Here is a 20132-nt window from a genome sequence, read left to right on the forward strand (position 1 = left end):
ATGGGAGGCCGTATAGGGACCCATGAGAGACTCTGGACTTGGCAGCAGCATGAGGAGGCGGTATATAGGGGCCCATGGCAGATTAGGGGCCTGGCAGCAGCTATGGGAGGCCCGTAATCTGCCAGCACCCTATGACAAAAAATGGAACACACCAGCAGTGTGAGGAGACCTGAAAGTGGCACATGGCAGAGTGTGGCGATGGAGACAGCAGCAATGGGAGGCCGTACAGGGACCCATGAGAGACTCTGGACTTGGCAGCAGCATGAGGAGGCGGTATAGGGGCCCATGGCAGATTAGGGGCCTGGCAGCAGCTATGGGAGGCCTGTAATCTGCCAGCACCCTATGACAAAAAATGGAACACACCAGCAGTGTGAGGAGACCTGAAAGTGGCACATGTTTGGGGCATGATTCATGGCGGATTTAGTCAGTTGTGTCAGGAACTGGTGGTTTGAAATCCAGACTAATCCACGCCTGATTCATTTTCACAAACGTGAGTCTCTCCACACTTTGGGTGGACAGTCGTGTCCTCCGCGGAGTTGCAATACCTCCTGCCGCACTAAACACGCGCTCCGATGCCACGCTACTGGCCGGGCATGACAGCCTTTCAAGGGCAAATTCAGCTAGTTGGGGCCAAAGGTCAAGTTTCGTTGCCCAGTAGTCAAGGGGATTGTCTACCTCGGTTGGCAGGGTGCTGTCCAAGTAGGCCTAAGCCTGTTGTTTGAGGTCCTGCTCCAGGTCCACCTGATGCTGCTGCTGCTGCGGCTGGTTAGTAGTTTCCTCACTGCGCTGGTGAAGAAAGCTACTCATCATCGACTGCAGACTGAGGCAGCCGCTGCTGGTGGAGCTGCCACTGCTCCTACCACCCCACCCCTCCCCTGCTGCCATGGCAGCGGAACGCGAGCGCACAGGGCCCACAGTGTCTGAGGATGGACGTTGGCGCAGACAGGCAGAGACCAGCTGACTACATAGGTGGTTTTTATAGTACGTTATTTTGGCCTCCCTCTCAGCAGGTGTGAAAAAGGCCACCATTTTTGAACGGTAGCGAGGGTCCAAGAAGGTGGACAGCCAAAAGTCATCCCTCTGTCTGATGGTTATTATTCGGCTGTCGCTACGCAAGCAACCGAGCATGCTATGGGCCATTTGTGCCAAGGAATGCGAGGGACTCCCTGCCTCCATCTCCACAGCATACTGCCACGGTGCGTCTGGGTCCTCTGTCTCCTCTTCCTCCTCCTCTACCAGATGCTCCTGCTCCTCCACTCCTGTCCGCTGAGTGGAAAAACCACCCATTTCACTCAATAATTCCTGAGCACCAATGTCTTCCTCTACCTCCTCCTCTTCTTCCTGTCCTGCCCCCACAGGGGTCATGTGGCGTTGAGATCTGTGCGCCACGTCTACCGCACCCTGACCAGCCATTGTTAACAGCATTTGTTCCAGGACGTGCAACAGAGGAATGACGTCGATCATCCCATAGTCCTGCCGACTCACGAATAGCGTGGCCTCCTCAAAGGGCCTGAGCAAGCGCAGGTGTCACGCATGAGCTGCCAATGGCTGACATCTAAGTTACACAGGGAGTACCTTTATCCGCTTTTAACATCAGGAAATCTGTGATGGCCTTTTACTGTTCGTAAAGGCGGTCTAACATATGTAGGGTTGAATTCCACCTTGTTGCAACGTCACAGCATGAGGAGTCGGTATAGGGGCCCATGGCAGATTAGGGGCCTGGCAGCAGCTATAGGAGGCCCGTAATCTGCCAGCACCCTATGTCAAAAAATTCAACACACCAGCAGTGTGAGGAGACCTGAAAGTGGCACATGGCATGAGAGACTGTGGACCTGGCAGCAGCATGAGGAGGCGGTATATAGGGGCCCATGGCAGATTAGGGGCCTGGCAGCAGCTATGGGAGGCCCGTAATCTGCCAGCACCCTATGTCAAAAAATTGAAAACACAAGCAGTGTGAAGAGACCTGAATGTGGCACATGGCAGAGTGTGGCGATGGAGACAGCAGCAATGGGAGGCCGTATAGGGACCCATGAGAGACTCTGGACTTGGCAGCAGCATGAGGAGGCGGTATATAGGGGCCTATGGCAGATTAGGGGCCTGGCAGCAGCTATAGGAGGCCCGTAATCTGCCAGCACCCTATGTCAAAAAATTCTACACACCAGCAGTGTGTGAGGAGACCTGAAAGTGGCACATGGCAGAGTGTGGCGATGGAGACAGCAGCAATGGGAGGCCGTACAGGGACCCATGAGAGACTCTGGACCTGGCAGCAGCATGAGGAGGCGGTATATAGGGGCCCATGGCAGATTAGGGGCCTGGCAGCAGCTATAGGAGGCCTGTAATCTGCCAGCACCCTATGTCAAAAAATTCTACACACCAGCAGTGTGTGAGGAGACCTGAAAGTGGCACATGGCAGAGTGTGGCGATGGAGACAGCAGCAATGGGAGGCCGTATAGGGACCCATGAGAGACTCTGGACTTGGCAGCAGCATGAGGAGGCGGTATATAGGGGCCCATGGCAGATTAGGGGCCTGGCAGCAGCTATAGGAGGCCCGTAATCTGCCAGCACCCTATGTCAAAAAATTCTACACACCAGCAGTGTGTGAGGAGACCTGAAAGTGGCACATGGCAGAGTGTGGCGATGGAGACAGCAGCAATGGGAGGCCGTACAGGGACCCATGAGAGACTCTGGACCTGGCAGCAGCATGAGGAGGCGGTATATAGGGGCCTATGGCAGATTAGGGGCCTGGCAGCAGCTATAGGAGGCCCGTAATCTGCCAGCACCCTATGTCAAAAAATTTTACACACCAGCAGTGTGAGGAGACCTGAAAGTGGCACATGGCAGAGTGTGGCGATGGAGACAGCAGCAATGGGAGGCCGTACAGGGACCCATGAGAGACTCTGGACTTGGCAGCAGCATGAGGAGGCGGTATATAGGGGCCCATGGCAGATTAGGGGCCTGGCAGCAGCTATGGGAGGCCCGTAATCTGCCAGCACCCTATGTCAAAAAATTGAAAACACAAGCAGTGTGAAGAGACCTGAATGTGGCACATGGCAGAGTGTGGCGATGGAGACAGCAGCAATGGGAGGCCGTATAGGGACCCATGAGAGACTCTGGACTTGGCAGCAGCATGAGGAGGCGGTATATAGGGGCCCATGGCAGATTAGGGGCCTGGCAGCAGCTATGGGAGGCCCGTAATCTGCCAGCACCCTATGTCAAAAAATTGAAAACACAAGCAGTGTGAAGAGACCTGAATGTGGCACATGGCAGAGTGTGGCGATGGAGACAGCAGCAATGGGAGGCCGTATAGAGACCCATGAGAGACTCTGGACTTGGCAGCAGCATGAGGAGGCGGTATATAGGGGCCTATGGCAGATTAGGGGCCTGGCAGCAGCTATAGGAGGCCCGTAATCTGCCAGCACCCTATGTCAAAAAATTCTACACACCAGCAGTGTGTGAGGAGACCTGAAAGTGGCACATGGCAGAGTGTGGCGATGGAGACAGCAGCAATGGGAGGCCGTACAGGGACCCATGAGAGACTCTGGACCTGGCAGCAGCATGAGGAGGTGGTATATAGGGGCCCATGGCAGATTAGGGGCCTGTCAGCAGCTATAGGAGGCCCGTAATCTGCCAGCACCCTATGTCAAAAAATTCTACACACCAGCAGTGTGTGAGGAGACCTGAAAGTGGCACATGGCAGAGTGTGGCGATGGAGACAGCAGCAATGGGAGGCCGTATAGGGACCCATGAGAGACTCTGGACTTGGCAGCAGCATGAGGAGGCGGTATATAGGGGCCCATGGCAGATTAGGGGCCTGGCAGCAGCTATAGGAGGCCCGTAATCTGCCAGCACCCTATGTCAAAAAATTCTACACACCAGCAGTGTGTGAGGAGACCTGAAAGTGGCACATGGCAGAGTGTGGCGATGGAGACAGCAGCAATGGGAGGCCGTATAGGGACCCATGAGAGACTCTGGACTTGGCAGCAGCATGAGGAGGCGGTATATAGGGGCCCATGGCAGATTAGGGGCCTGGCAGCAGCTATAGGAGGCCCGTAATCTGCCAGCACCCTATGTCAAAAAATTCTACACACCAGCAGTGTGTGAGGAGACCTGAAAGTGGCACATGGCAGAGTGTGGCGATGGAGACAGCAGCAATGGGAGGCCGTACAGGGACCCATGAGAGACTCTGGACCTGGCAGCAGCATGAGGAGGTGGTATATAGGGGCCCATGGCAGATTAGGGGCCTGGCAGCAGCTATAGGAGGCCCGTAATCTGCCAGCACCCTATGTCAAAAAATTCTACACACCAGCAGTGTGTGAGGAGACCTGAAAGTGGCACATGGCAGAGTGTGGCGATGGAGACAGCAGCAATGGGAGGCCGTATAGGGACCCATGAGAGACTCTGGACTTGGCAGCAGCATGAGGAGGCGGTATATAGGGGCCCATGGCAGATTAGGGGCCTGGCAGCAGCTATAGGAGGCCCGTAATCTGCCAGCACCCTATGTCAAAAAATTCTACACACCAGCAGTGTGTGAGGAGACCTGAAAGTGGCACATGGCAGAGTGTGGCGATGGAGACAGCAGCAATGGGAGGCCGTATAGGGACCCATGAGAGACTCTGGACTTGGCAGCAGCATGAGGAGGCGGTATATAGGGGCCCATGGCAGATTAGGGGCCTGGCAGCAGCTATAGGAGGCCCGTAATCTGCCAGCACCCTATGTCAAAAAATTCTACACACCAGCAGTGTGTGAGGAGACCTGAAAGTGGCACATGGCAGAGTGTGGCGATGGAGACAGCAGCAATGGGAGGCCGTACAGGGACCCATGAGAGACTCTGGACCTGGCAGCAGCATGAGGAGGCGGTATATAGGGGCCTATGGCAGATTAGGGGCCTGGCAGCAGCTATAGGAGGCCCGTAATCTGCCAGCACCCTATGTCAAAAAATTCTACACACCAGCAGTGTGTGAGAAGACCTGAAAGTGGCACATGGCAGAGTGTGGCGATGGAGACAGCAGCAATGGGAGGCCGTACAGGGACCCATGAGAGACTCTGGACCTGGCAGCAGCATGAGGAGGCGGTATATAGGGGCCCATGGCAGATTAGGGGCCTGGCAGCAGCTATGGGAGGCCCGTAATCTGCCAGCACCCTATGTCAAAAAATTCTACACACCAGCAGTGTGTGAGGAGACCTGAAAGTGGCACATGGCAGAGTGTGGCGATGGAGACAGCAGCAATGGGAGGCCGTACAGGGACCCATGAGAGACTCTGGACCTGGCAGCAGCATGAGGAGGCGGTATATAGGGGCCTATGGCAGATTAGGGGCCTGGCAGCAGCTATAGGAGGCCCGTAATCTGCCAGCACCCTATGTCAAAAAATTCTACACACCAGCAGTGTGTGAGGAGACCTGAAAGTGGCACATGGCAGAGTGTGGCGATGGAGACAGCAGCAATGGGAGGCCGTACAGGGACCCATGAGAGACTCTGGACCTGGCAGCAGCATGAGGAGGCGGTATATAGGGGCCCATGGCAGATTAGGGGCCTGGCAGCAGCTATGGGAGGCCCGTAATCTGCCAGCACCCTATGTCAAAAAATTCTACACACCAGCAGTGTGTGAGGAGACCTGAAAGTGGCACATGGCAGAGTGTGGCGATGGAGACAGCAGCAATGGGAGGCCGTACAGGGACCCATGAGAGACTCTGGACCTGGCAGCAGCATGAGGAGGTGGTATATAGGGGCCCATGGCAGATTAGGGGCCTGGCAGCAGCTATAGGAGGCCCGTAATCTGCCAGCACCCTATGTCAAAAAATTCTACACACCAGCAGTGTGTGAGGAGACCTGAAAGTGGCACATGGCAGAGTGTGGCGATGGAGACAGCAGCAATGGGAGGCCGTATAGGGACCCATGAGAGACTCTGGACTTGGCAGCAGCATGAGGAGGCGGTATATAGGGGCCCGTGGCAGATTAGGGGCCTGGCAGCAGCTATAGGAGGCCCGTAATCTGCCAGCACCCTATGTCAAAAAATTCTACACACCAGCAGTGTGTGAGGAGACCTGAAAGTGGCACATGGCAGAGTGTGGCGATGGAGACAGCAGCAATGGGAGGCCGTATAGGGACCCATGAGAGACTCTGGACTTGGCAGCAGCATGAGGAGGCGGTATATAGGGGCCCATGGCAGATTAGGGGCCTGGCAGCAGCTATAGGAGGCCCGTAATCTGCCAGCACCCTATGTCAAAAAATTCTACACACCAGCAGTGTGTGAGGAGACCTGAAAGTGGCACATGGCAGAGTGTGGCAATGGAGACAGCAGCAATGGGAGGCCGTACAGGGATCCATGAGAGACTCTGGACTTGGCAGCAGCATGAGGAGGCGGTATATAGGGGCCCATGGCAGATTAGGGGCCTGGCAGCAGCTATGGGAGGCCCGTAATCTGCCAGCACCCTATGACAAAAAATGGAACACACCAGCAGTGTGTGAGGAGACCTGAAAGTGGCACATGTTTGAGGCATGATTCATGGCGGATTTAGTCAGTTGTGTCAGGAACTGGTGGTTTGAAATCCAGACTAATCCACGCCTGATTCATTTTCACAAACGTGAGTCTCTCCACACTTTGGGTGGACAGTCGTGTCCTCCGCGGAGTTACAATACCTCCTGCCGCACTAAACACGCGCTCCGATGCCACGCTACTGGCCGGGCATGACAGCCTTTCAAGGGCAAATTCAGCTAGTTGGGGCCAAAGGTCAAGTTTCGTTGCCCAGTAGTCAAGGGGATTGTCTACCTCGGTTGGCAGGGTGCTGTCCAAGTAGGCCCAAGCCTGTTGTTTGAGGTCCTGCTCCAGGTCCACCTGATGCTGCTGCTGCTGCGGCTGGTTAGTAGTTTCCTCACTGCGCTGGTGAAGAAAGCTACTCATCATCGACTGCAGACTGAGGCAGCCGCTGCTGGTGGAGCTGCCACTGCTCCTACCACCCCACCCCTCCCCTGCTGCCATGGCAGCGGAACGCGAGCGCACAGGGCCCACAGTGTCTGAGGATGGACGTTGGCGCACAAAGGCAGAGACCAACTGACTACATAGGTGGTTTTTATAGTACGTTATTTTGGCCTCCCTCTCAGCAGGTGTGAAAAAGGCCACCATTTTTGAACGGTAGCGAGGGTCCAACAAGGTGGACAGCCAAAAGTCATCCCTCTGTCTGATGGTTATTATTCGGCTGTCGCTACGCAAGCAACCGAGCATGCTATGGGCCATTTGTGCCAAGGAATGCGAGGGACTCCCTGCCTCCATCTCCACAGCATACTGCCACGGTGCGTCTGGGTCCTCTGTCTCCTCCTCCTCCTCTACCAGATGCTCCTGCTCCTCCACTCCTGTCCGCTGAGTGGAAAAACCACCCATTTCACTCAATTCCTGAGCACAAATGTCCTCCTCTACCTCCTCCTCTTCTTCCTGTCCTGCCCCCACAGGGGTCATGTGGCGTTGAGATCTGTGCGCCACGTCTACCGCACCCTGACCAGCCATTGTTAACAGCATTTGTTCAAGGACGTGCAACAGAGGAATGACGTCGTTCATCCCATAGTCCTGCCGACTCACGAATAGCGTGGCCTCCTCAAAGGGCCTGAGCAAGCGGCAGGTGTCACGCATGAGCTGCCAATGGCTGACATCGAAGTTACACAGGGGAGTACCTTTATCCGCTTGTAACATCAGGAAATCGGTGATGGCCTTTCGCTGCTCGTAAAGGCGGTCTAACATGTGTAGGGTTGAATTCCACCTTGTTGCAACGTCGCAGATCAGGCGATGATGTGGAATTCCGTTCTGCCGCTGCAGCTCAAGGAGGGTGTGCTTTGCGGTGTAGGAATGGCTGAAATGCATGCAAAGTTTACGTGACATTTTAAGGATGTCTTGCAGTGGGATGGTGGATTTTAGGAACCGCTTGACAACCAGATTGAACACGTGAGCCATGCATGGCGCATGGCACAACCTTCCTTGACGCAGAGCAGACACCATGTTCTTTCCGTTGTCGGTCAACATGGTTCCGATTTTCAGTTTGCGCGGAGACAGCCATCTGTTGATTTCTCTGTTCATTACACTCAGAAGTTCCTCCCCTGTGTGACTACGTTCGCCAAGGCATACCAGGTGCAGAACAGCGTGACACCGTTGCGCCCTGCACATGTGATATGCCGGTCGGGTAATGGGACTTGGCACGGGGGTGGCGGCTGAGGACACGGCGGAAGAAGAGGTGGTAGAGGCGGACATCTTTGCCGGACCAAGGACGTGCAAACGTGGAGGCAAAAGCGGCGTGACCTGTCCAAGTTGCTGGTGCGGCTGTGCCGGCACCACGTTCACCCAGTGGGCCGTAAATGACATGTACTGTCCCTGACCGTAGTTACAGCTCCACACGTCGGCGCTGCCGTGCACTTTGGCAGAGACCGACATGCTCAAAGACTGGCCCACCATGTCTTCTACATGTGAATGCAGGGCTGGCACTGCCTTTTTGGCAAAGAAATGACGGCTTGGCACTCTCCACCGCGGCGCGGCACAAGCCATCATTTCTCTGAAAGGTGCTGAGTCCACCACTTGGAAAGGGAGGGACTGCAGCACCAGCAACTTGGACAGGAGGACGTTCAGCTTTTGCACCGTCGGGTGCGTGCTCGCAAACTGTTGTCTCTTGGAAACGGATTCCAAGAAAGACTGCTGACGGAATCCGTGAAGAGGAGTAGCAGGAGAAGGAGCATCTGAACGAGCGGAAGATGCCAACGAGCGACAACTCCCCTCAGCAGAGGTGTTGGAGCCTTGACTGGCTGATGGAGGGCGATTGACGTCGGGTGACGGAGCAAGTAACGGAGCGGGTGATGGAGCGGGGGCTGGGGCGGGCAGAACCGCCGTATCTTTATCACGGTTTTCCCAGGCCACCAAATGGCGACGCTGCATATGCTGCCGCAACGCTGTAGTCCCAACATGGGCCCCCTGGCCACGCTTGACTTTCTGGCCACATAGTCGACATACGGCTACGTTTACTTCCTCGGGCGGCTTGACGAAAAATTGCCACACCGCCGAGTAGGAAACTTTGCCCCCGATACTCCCCACTGGCTGACTGCTGCTTCCTCCGTGCACACCGGCACCACTACTGGCCGTGGTGGTAGGCTGCAGTGGAGCTGGTGCTCTACTCCGTGGCCGTTTGGCTCCACTGACACTGCTTCCACTGACAGTGCTGCGACCCTGCTGCTGTCTCCTGGGCAACCCACCGACTGTTTCGCTCACTGCCAAGCTGCCACCCTCTTCTCCTGATGATGCGGAAGAAATTGCCTGATGACGACGAGGCTGCCAAGTGCGATCAACCTCCTCATCATCAAGTAGGGTCTCCGCCTCACTACTAGCCCCCTCGGCTGCGTCTGGGTCAGGAGACAGACCTGTCTCTAGACCGGCTAGCGGGCCACTCTCCTCGCCACTACTTCTTTGCCTGGCTGCTGAAAAGGCGGATGTCTCCCCCCGTTCCTGACCGCCCTCTGTTAGCTCTTCCTCACTGTACAGTGGGGCTGAGCCCACAGCATGCGATACTTCGCTTGGTGAGGGAACACCAAAGGACAGGGGCAGGTAGAGGACACGTGATTTCAGTGGGCTTGGTCCCGGGCCATGCCAACTAACGGTTGTGTCTGACGTACCCACCGACCGTTGGCTGTAGGTGTCAGAGGTGACCTGGGAAGAGGAAGACGACCGAGCCAACCAATTGATGACGGCAGGGTTGTCGGTGGAGACACGACCGCTGGATGACACCGGGAGCACTGGCCTCTGGCTGCGAATAGTGCTGCCTCGACCCCTTCCTCTGCTGCCACGTCTGCTCGCTCCTAAAACATTGCCTCCTCTGCCACTCCTCTGCATGTTGTCTGACATACTCTTTAATTCAACGATTCTGTGTCCCTGAGTAACAATTCTGTGTCCCTGAGTAACAATTCTGTGTCTGTCCCTGAGTAACAATTCTGTGGCCCTAAGTAACGGTTCTGTGGCCCTCAGTAACAATTCTGTGTCCCTCAGTAACAATTCTGTGTCTGTCCCTGAGTAACAATTATGTGGCCCTAAGTAACGTTTCTGTGGCCCTCAGTAACAATTCTGTGTCCCCCTGATTAATGTTTATGTGGCCCTAAGTAACGGTTCTGTGGCCCTCGGTAACGGTTCTGTGGCCCTTAGTAACGGTTCTGTGGCCCTCAGTAACAATTCTGTGTCCCTGATTAACGTTTCTGTGGCCCTAAGTAACGGTTCTGTGGCCCTCAGTAACAATTCTGTGTCCCTGATTAACGTTTATGTGGCCCTAAGTAACGGTTCTGTGGCCCTCAGTAACAATTCTGTGTCCCTCAGTAACAATTCTGTGTCTGTCCCTGATTAACGTTTACGTGGCCCTAAGTAACGGTTCTGTGGCCCTCAGTAACAATTCTGTGTCCCTGATTAACGTTTCTGTGGCCCTAAGTAACGGTTCTGTGGCCCTCAGTAAAAATTCTGTGTCCCTCAAGAAACAATTCTGTGTCTGTCCGTGAGTAACAATTCTGTGGCCCTAAGTAACGGTTCTGTGGCCCTAAGTAACAATTCTGTGTCCCTGATTAACGTTTATGTGGCCCTAAGTAACGGTTCTGTGGCCTTCAGTAACAATTCTGTGTCCCTGATTAACGTTTATGTGGCCCTAAGTAACGGTTCTGTGGCCCTCAGTAACAATTCTGTGTACCTCAGTAACAATTCTGTGTCTGTCCCTGATTAACGTTTACGTGGCCCTAAGTAACGGTTCTGTGGCCCTCAGTAACAATTCTGTGTACCTCAGTAACAATTCTGTGTCTGTCCCTGATTAACGTTTACGTGGCCCTAAGTAACGGTTCTGTGGCCCTCAGTAACAATTCTGTGCACCTCAGTAACAATTCTGTGGCCCTAAGTAACGGTTCTGTGGCCCTCAGTAACAATTCTGTGTCCCTGTGTAACAATTCTGTGTCTGTGCGAGTAACAATTCTGTGGCCCTAAGTAACAGTTCTGTGTCCCTGAGTAACAATTCTGTGTCTGTGCGAGTAACAATTCTGTGGCCCTAAGTAACAGTTCTGTGGCCCTCAGTAACAATTCTGTGTCCCTGAGTAACAATTCTGTGGCCCTAAGTAACGGTTCTGTGGCTCTCAGTAACAATTCTGTGTCCCTGTGTAACAATTCTGTGTCTGTGCGAGTAACAATTCTGTGGCCCTAAGTAACAGTTCTGTGGCCCTCAGTAACAGTTCTGTGTCCCTGAGTAACAATTCTGTGTCTGTGCGAGTAACAATTCTGTGGCCCTAAGTAACAGTTCTGTGGCCCTCAGTAACAATTCTGTGTCCCTGAGTAACAATTCTGTGGCCCTAAGTAACGGTTCTGTGGCCCTCAGTAACAATTCTGTGTCCCTGTGTAACAATTCTGTGTCTGTGCGAGTAACAATTCTGTGGCCCTAAGTAACGGTTCTGTGGCCCTCAGTAACAATTCGGTGTCCCTGAGTAACAATTCTGTGTCTGTGCGAGTAACAATTCTGTGGCCCTAAGTAACAGTTCTGTGGCCCTCAGTAACAATTCTGTGTCCCTGAGTAACAATTCTGTGGCCCTAAGTAACGGTTCTGTGGCCCTCAGTAACAATTCTGTGTCCCTGAGTAACAATTCTGTGTCTGTGCGAGTAACAATTCTGTGGCCCTAAGTAACAGTTCTGTGGCCCTCAGTAACAATTCTGTGTCCCTGAGTAACAATTCTGTGGCCCTAAGTAACGGTTCTGTGGCTCTCAGTAACAATTCTGTGTCCCTGTGTAACAATTCTGTGTCTGTGCGAGTAACAATTCTGTGGCCCTAAGTAACAGTTCTGTGGCCCTCAGTAACAGTTCTGTGTCCCTGAGTAACAATTCTGTGTCTGTGCGAGTAACAATTCTGTGGCCCTAAGTAACAGTTCTGTGGCCCTCAGTAACAATTCTGTGTCCCTGAGTAACAATTCTGTGGCCCTAAGTAATGGTTCTGTGGCCCTCAGTAACAATTCTGTGTCCCTGTGTAACAATTATGTGTCTGTGCGAGTAACAATTCTGTGGCCCTAAGTAACAGTTCTGTGGCCCTCAGTAACAATTCGGTGTCCCTGAGTAACAATTCTGTGTCTGTGCGAGTAACAATTCTGTGGCCCTAAGTAACAGTTCTGTGGCCCTCAGTAACAATTCTGTGTCCCTGAGTAACAATTCTGTGGCCCTAAGTAACGGTTCTGTGGCTCTCAGTAACAATTCTGTGTCCCTGTGTAACAATTCTGTGTCTGTGCGAGTAACAATTCTGTGGCCCTAAGTAACAGTTCTGTGGCCCTCAGTAACAGTTCTGTGTCCCTGAGTAACAATTCTGTGTCTGTGCGAGTAACAATTCTGTGGCCCTAAGTAACGGTTCTGTGGCCCTCAGTAACAATTCTGTGTCCCTGTGTAACAATTCTGTGTCTGTGCGAGTAACAATTCTGTGGCCCTAAGTAACGGTTCTGTGGCCCTCAGTAACAATTCTGTGTCCCTGAGTAACAATTCTGTGTCTGTGCGAGTAACAATTCTGTGGCCCTAAGTAACAGTTCTGTGGCCCTCAGTAACAATTCTGTGTCTGTCCCTGAGTAACAATTCTGTGGCCCTAACTAAAGTTTCTGTGGCCCTAAGTAACAGTTCTGTGGCCCTCAGTAACAATTCTGTGTCTGTCCCTGAGTAACAATTCTGTGGCCCTAACTAAAGTTTCTGTGGCCCTAAGTAACAATTCTCTGGCACTCAGTAACAATTCTGTCTGTCCCTGAGTAACAATTCTGTGGCCCTAAGTAACCGTTCTGTGGCCCTCAGTAACAGTTCTGTGTCCCTGAGTAACAATTCTGTGTCTGTGCGAGTAACAATTCTGTGGCCCTAAGTAACAGTTCTGTGGCCCTCAGTAACAATTCTGTGTCCCTGAGTAACAATTATGTGGCCCTAAGTAACGGTTCTGTGGCCCTCAGTAACAATACTGTGTCCCTGAGTAACAATTCTGTGTCTGTGCGAGTAACAATTCTGTGGCCCTAAGTAACAGTTCTGTGGCCCTCAGTAACAATTCTGTGTCCCTGAGTAACAATTCTGTGGCCCTAAGTAACGGTTCTGTGGCTCTCAGTAACAATTCTGTGTCCCTGTGTAACAATTCTGTGTCTGTGCGAGTAACAATTCTGTGGCCCTAAGTAACAGTTCTGTGGCCCTCAGTAACAGTTCTGTGTCCCTGAGTAACAATTCTGTGTCTGTGCGAGTAACAATTCTGTGGCCCTAAGTAACAGTTCTGTGGCCCTCAGTAACAATTCTGTGTCCCTGAGTAACAATTCTGTGGCCCTAAGTAACGGTTCTGTGGCTCTCAGTAACAATTCTGTGTCCCTGTGTAACAATTCTGTGTCTGTGCGAGTAACAATTCTGTGGCCCTAAGTAACAGTTCTGTGGCCCTCAGTAACAGTTCTGTGTCCCTGAGTAACAATTCTGTGTCTGTGCGAGTAACAATTCTGTGGCCCTAAGTAACAGTTCTGTGGCCCTCAGTAACAATTCTGTGTCCCTGAGTAACAATTCTGTGGCCCTAAGTAACGGTTCTGTGGCCCTCAGTAACAATTCTGTGTCCCTGTGTAACAATTCTGTGTCTGTGCGAGTAACAATTCTGTGGCCCTAAGTAACGGTTCTGTGGCCCTCAGTAACAATTCGGTGTCCCTGAGTAACAATTCTGTGTCTGTGCGAGTAACAATTCTGTGGCCCTAAGTAACAGTTCTGTGGCCCTCAGTAACAATTCTGTGTCCCTGAGTAACAATTCTGTGGCCCTAAGTAACGGTTCTGTGGCCCTCAGTAACAATTCTGTGTCCCTGAGTAACAATTCTGTGTCTGTGCGAGTAACAATTCTGTGGCCCTAAGTAACAGTTCTGTGGCCCTCAGTAACAATTCTGTGTCCCTGAGTAACAATTCTGTGGCCCTAAGTAACGGTTCTGTGGCTCTCAGTAACAATTCTGTGTCCCTGTGTAACAATTCTGTGTCTGTGCGAGTAACAATTCTGTGGCCCTAAGTAACAGTTCTGTGGCCCTCAGTAACAGTTCTGTGTCCCTGAGTAACAATTCTGTGTCTGTGCGAGTAACAATTCTGTGGCCCTAAGTAACAGTTCTGTGGCCCTCAGTAACAATTCTGTGTCCCTGAGTAACAATTCTGTGGCCCTAAGTAATGGTTCTGTGGCCCTCAGTAACAATTCTGTGTCCCTGTGTAACAATTCTGTGTCTGTGCGAGTAACAATTCTGTGGCCCTAAGTAACGGTTCTGTGGCCCTCAGTAACAATTCGGTGTCCCTGAGTAACAATTCTGTGTCTGTGCGAGTAACAATTCTGTGGCCCTAAGTAACAGTTCTGTGGCCCTCAGTAACAATTCTGTGTCCCTGAGTAACAATTCTGTGGCCCTAAGTAACGGTTCTGTGGCTCTCAGTAACAATTCTGTGTCCCTGTGTAACAATTCTGTGTCTGTGCGAGTAACAATTCTGTGGCCCTAAGTAACAGTTCTGTGGCCCTCAGTAACAGTTCTGTGTCCCTGAGTAACAATTCTGTGTCTGTGCGAGTAACAATTCTGTGGCCCTAAGTAACGGTTCTGTGGCCCTCAGTAACAATTCTGTGTCCCTGTGTAACAATTCTGTGTCTGTGCGAGTAACAATTCTGTGGCCCTAAGTAACGGTTCTGTGGCCCTCAGTAACAATTCTGTGTCCCTGAGTAACAATTCTGTGTCTGTGCGAGTAACAATTCTGTGGCCCTAAGTAACAGTTCTGTGGCCCTCAGTAACAATTCTGTGTCTGTCCCTGAGTAACAATTCTGTGGCCCTAACTAAAGTTTCTGTGGCCCTAAGTAACAGTTCTGTGGCCCTCAGTAACAATTCTGTGTCTGTCCCTGAGTAACAATTCTGTGGCCCTAACTAAAGTTTCTGTGGCCCTAAGTAACAATTCTCTGGCACTCAGTAACAATTCTGTCTGTCCCTGAGTAACAATTCTGTGGCCCTAATAACGTTTCTGTGGCCCTAAGTAACAGTTCTGTGGCCCTCAGTAACAATTCTGTGTCTGTCCCTGAGTAACAATTCTGTGGCCCTAACTAAAGTTTCTGTGGCCCTAAGTAACAATTCTCTGGCACTCAGTAACAATTCTGTCTGTCCCTGAGTAACAATTCTGTGGCCCTAAGTAACGGTTCTGTGGCTCTCAGTAACAATTCTGTGTCCCTGTGTAACAATTCTGTGTCTGTGCGAGTAACAATTCTGTGGCCCTAAGTAACAGTTCTGTGGCCCTCAGTAACAGTTCTGTGTCCCTGAGTAACAATTCTGTGTCTGTGCGAGTAACAATTCTGTGGCCCTAAGTAACAGTTCTGTGGCCCTCAGTAACAATTCTGTGTCCCTGAGTAACAATTATGTGGCCCTAAGTAACGGTTCTGTGGCCCTCAGTAACAATTCTGTGTCCCTGAGTAACAATTCTGTGTCTGTGCGAGTAACAATTCTGTGGCCCTAAGTAACAGTTCTGTGGCCCTCAGTAACAATTCTGTGTCCCTGAGTAACAATTCTGTGGCCCTAAGTAACGGTTCTGTGGCTCTCAGTAAAAATTCTGTGTCCCTGTGTAACAATTCTGTGTCTGTGCGAGTAACAATTCTGTGGCCCTAAGTAACAGTTCTGTGGCCCTCAGTAACAGTTCTGTGTCCCTGAGTAACAATTCTGTGTCTGTGCGAGTAACAATTCTGTGGCCCTAAGTAACAGTTCTGTGGCCCTCAGTAACAATTCTGTGTCCCTGAGTAACAATTCTGTGGCCCTAAGTAACGGTTCTGTGGCCCTCAGTAACAATTCTGTGTCCCTGTGTAACAATTCTGTGTCTGTGCGAGTAACAATTCTGTGGCCCTAAGTAACGGTTCTGTGGCCCTCAGTAACAATTCGGTGTCCCTGAGTAACAATTCTGTGTCTGTGCGAGTAACAATTCTGTGGCCCTAAGTAACAGTTCTGTGGCCCTCAGTAACAATTCTGTGTCCCTGAGTAACAATTCTGTGGCCCTAAGTAACGGTTCTGTGGCTCTCAGTAACAATTCTGTGTCCCTGTGTAACAATTCTGTGTCTGTGCGAGTAACAATTCTGTGGCCCTAAGTAACAGTTCTGTGGCCCTCAGTAACAGTTCTGTGTCCCTGAGTAACAATTCTGTGTCTGTGCGAGTAACAATTCTGTGGCCCTAAGTAACGGTTCTGTGGCCCTCAGTAACAATTCTGTGTCCCTGTGTAACAATTCTGTGTCTGTGCGAGTAACAATTCTGTGGCCCTAAGTAACGGTTCTGTGGCCCTCAGTAACAATTCTGTGTCCCTGAGTAACAATTCTGTGTCTGTGCGAGTAACAATTCTGTGGCCCTAAGTAACAGTTCTGTGGCCCTCAGTAACAATTCTGTGTCTGTCCCTGAGTAACAATTCTGTGGCCCTAACTAAAGTTTCTGTGGCCCTAAGTAACAGTTCTGTGGCCCTCAGTAACAATTTTGTGTCTGTCCCTGAGTAACAATTCTGTGGCCCTAACTAAAGTTTCTGTGGCCCTAAGTAACAATTCTCTGGCACTCAGTAACAATTCTGTCTGTCCCTGAGTAACAATTCTGTGGCCCTAATAACGTTTCTGTGGCCCTAAGTAACAGTTCTGTGGCCCTCAGTAACAATTCTGTGTCTGTCCCTGAGTAACAATTCTGTGGCCCTAACTAAAGTTTCTGTGGCCCTAAGTAACAATTCTCTGGCACTCAGTAACAATTCTGTCTGTCCCTGAGTAACAATTCTGTGGCCCTAATAACGTTTCTGTGGCCCTAAGTAACAATTCTCTGGCACTCAGTAACAATTCTGTCTGTCCCTGAGTAAGAATTCTGTGGCCCTAACTAGCGTTTCTTTGTCCCTAAGTAACGATTCTGTGGCCCTCACTAACAATTCTGTGTCCCTGAGTAATGGTTCTCTGTCCCTAAGTAACGTTTCTCTGTCCCCAAGTATCGTTTCTGTGGCCCTAACTCTGTCCCTAATACAGAGCGGTCTGCCTCTGTTCAATGACTGCAGGCAAATGAAGAATTCCAAAATGGCCGCTATTTATAGCTCGACCATTACACAGTGCTGGCTGGCTGGCTGCTGATTGGCTGATGCGATCACATGTCATTGAGGAATGCATTATGGGTCAGCGCGCCTTGTCTGCGCGCCTTCCCAGACATCCCCGCTCCGTCGCCGCACATGTCCGCCGCCATTTTCGGAAAAATTTCGATTCGCGCGTCCGAAGTAGGCTATTTTTCGGATTCGGCGCGAATCGAAATTTTTCCGATATTCGACTCGAATTCCACTTCGGCTACTTCGATTCGCTCATCTCTAATATCCTTGCCTGTAACCTTTCCCCCCATCCTTATTGTAGTATTCATTTCCCTGGCAGCTAAGGGAGGTAGTCTGCTCCAGCAGTGCCTTCTGAGCTGATATTCCCATCATCATGCAACTTGGCAAATTTGTTGGGATGTATCAACTCAGGACTAGCCTCTCCATTCCTCTATCCCACCTTCCAACTGTAAAGCTTGGTATACAACTAGCAGGGGAACAAAAACAAACCTGACAGGTCCACACTGTTTGTGTGTATGTGGGAATCTTCCCCGCTGCACTATTGTATTCTAACAGAGGGACTCCTTGATCAGAACACACAGATCAGAGCTGTAACCATTGGCTGCGAGCACTGATCGAATGCTGGTATTCCAGCATGACCATTCAATAGAGGCCCGTCATTAGACATATCAGCATAGATTTTACACCACTTCCCCAAACTAAATCTTTCTAAAATTGAGCTTGTAATATCCCCCACTGCCCATGCCCTCCTCCCTTCATGCCAGGGTGCTAGGCATAATCCTAGACTCTGACCTGTCCTTTCATCCCCAAATCTAGTCACTATCAAAAGCTTGTAGACTTCACCTCCCCAACATCTGTATGATTTGCCCCTTTTTAACTAATGAAACCACCAAGATATTCATTTACACCCTTGTTATCTCTCACCTTGACTATTGCAACTCCCTTCTCATAGACCAACCCCTATACAGGCTATCCCCCCTTCATTCTATCATGAATGTAGCTGTCAGACCAACTTAGTGTTTGGCAGCCCTCTTTGACAATCCTTTCACTGGCTTGCAACTGCCCAGCAAAATAAAATCAAAATACTAATAACAAGTACAAAGCCATTTGCAACTCTGCCCCAAGCTACAGTACATCAGCAATCTTGTCTCAAAATATCACCTAAACTGTCCTCTCTGCACTTTTCAAGACCTCCTGTTCTCTAACTCTCTTGTCTCCTCCACCCATGCTTGTCTCCAGGACTTCTCCAGAGCCTGTCCTAACATCTGTAACTCTCTACCTCAATCTGTCTGGCTATATCCTACGCTGTCCACCTGTCCCTGAAAACTCATCTTATCAGGGAAGCCTATCCCGCCTCCATCTAACAAATTAATTTTAATTCTTCCAGCAGCTTATCCCTCACAGTTATTACCTTTTGTACCACTTACCCCACCCTAGATCATACACTCTTATCAGCATAGCCCTCTTAAACCTCTTGTATTTTTTGTAAATGTACTGTCCCACCTTATATTGTGCAAATGGTTGGTACATCATAAATCCTGTACACCAATAATAATATTCATTATATTTTACTAAACTCTGAAGCAACTGCACTTGCACGGTACATCTGCACTTGCAAAGTGCACAGTCTATTTGCTTTTAGTAAACCAAGCCCATTTTGTTGTCCAGTGCTGGATATGGCCCCATATGCTCAATATGCTACTGTTTACAGTTACGCAAAGCAACCCTTTTTTAAAATGCATGTAAACCCTAACAATCCTTTCCCATTGTAAGGATTGTGTTGTATTTGTTTTATAAGTACAAAAAAAAACAGTTGGTCATGCCAGAAATTTTGTAAGCAGATAATTAGTGCTCTCTACCTGTACTTGCTGTTATCCACATTGCTTCCAGCTATCTCTGGAATCTACAAATCATCTCCCCCTATGTCATGGAGAGGGATAGTGAGGTGTTCTGTAGTCCTTTCCTAGGGCGATAACATTGCTCCTCCATAGATATAGTATGGTGAATGATTGTTGTCACCCTCACACAGTACAGTATGTTACTGGCAAAATCACCAGGTGAAAATAAAAGGAATAACATATCTGTGAAATAAAAATGCAGGAACCACATCTAAGGACTGGAAGGCTGCAAAACATTACATTCTGGTTCTTGGGTTTGGATATGCTTTAAAAATCTAAACAATATTAAAAAAATGCATATGTCACCTACATTATCCTTAATGGACTCAAAAACATTTATTGTACGTGTAAGTTGCAATGGCAGAAATATACAATTGTAAAACCAGGAAGTGGCCTTTACTGACAAATCAGATTACACAAATTTTATGCGATTAACATTACTAACAACTATAAAAGCTTTCATTTCCCAGTGTTTATATATCACTGTTAATAGTTTATTATCTTACCTTTAGAACAGAATGTTATCTTTTCTTCTGCCTCCTAAAAAAAAATCTAGCAGCTCAAAGGTGGAAGTTGAATGACTGGTTTTTACAGCATGAACTCAGAAAGTGAAACCAAAAGAAAACGAGCTGTTGCAATGGGGTGTGTAATTGGGTTGCCAGCGATTAGTCATGTAGTTTTCCATTTCTGCATACTGTATAAAGTTGGATAAACTAAGATGCTTATACTGACTAATCATTTGCTTTTGCTTTCAATTCATAACTTACTGACTTTGCTAACTTTCTTTACACTGGAACATGTGCTTTATTATTGAATATTAATAAGGATGAGCTTTAGGTTCATGTTTTATTCGAACCCAAGTCCTTCACAGTTTGGAAAAATGGCAAAGTAAAGCCATTTGCTGACATTACCAATAATGCCAATAAAGGGGTTTTTCTTATGGTCCAGTACCCTTCCTATAAAAGTCAGGGTTTCCAGCAGGCTTTTGTCAGTGTGTGTTGGAAATAGATAGGGGCAGTGTTTGCAGGATGCGAGAGCTGCTGCTTTATGATTCAGTGCTGCTGAATTGCACTATATACAGTGCAAAGGTGCTATACACAGTCAGTTTATGTTGGAGAGACCTAGATAGGGAGAGTTGAAATAGTGTTTCAGGGAGAGATAG

General features: G+C 50.0%; 1 protein-coding gene across 1 annotated transcript in view; it reads right to left on the reverse strand.

Moving 5' to 3' along the window:
* The window catches only part of STING1 (stimulator of interferon response cGAMP interactor 1), a 141011-nt gene extending 121462 nt beyond the window's left edge, over positions 1–19549 (reverse strand). Inside the window, exon 1 of the mRNA XM_089669947.1 lies at positions 19477–19549. The gene's annotated coding sequence lies outside the window, so the exon portion shown is untranslated. The remainder of the gene's footprint in view (positions 1–19476) is intronic.
* Between the last annotated feature and the right edge of the window lie 583 nt (positions 19550–20132).

This window comes from Staurois parvus, unplaced genomic scaffold (assembly GCF_062004578.1).
Source record: "Staurois parvus isolate SC_StPar_1 unplaced genomic scaffold, SC_StPar_1.0 ptg000085l, whole genome shotgun sequence".
Classification (NCBI taxonomy): Eukaryota; Metazoa; Chordata; class Amphibia; order Anura; family Ranidae; genus Staurois; species Staurois parvus.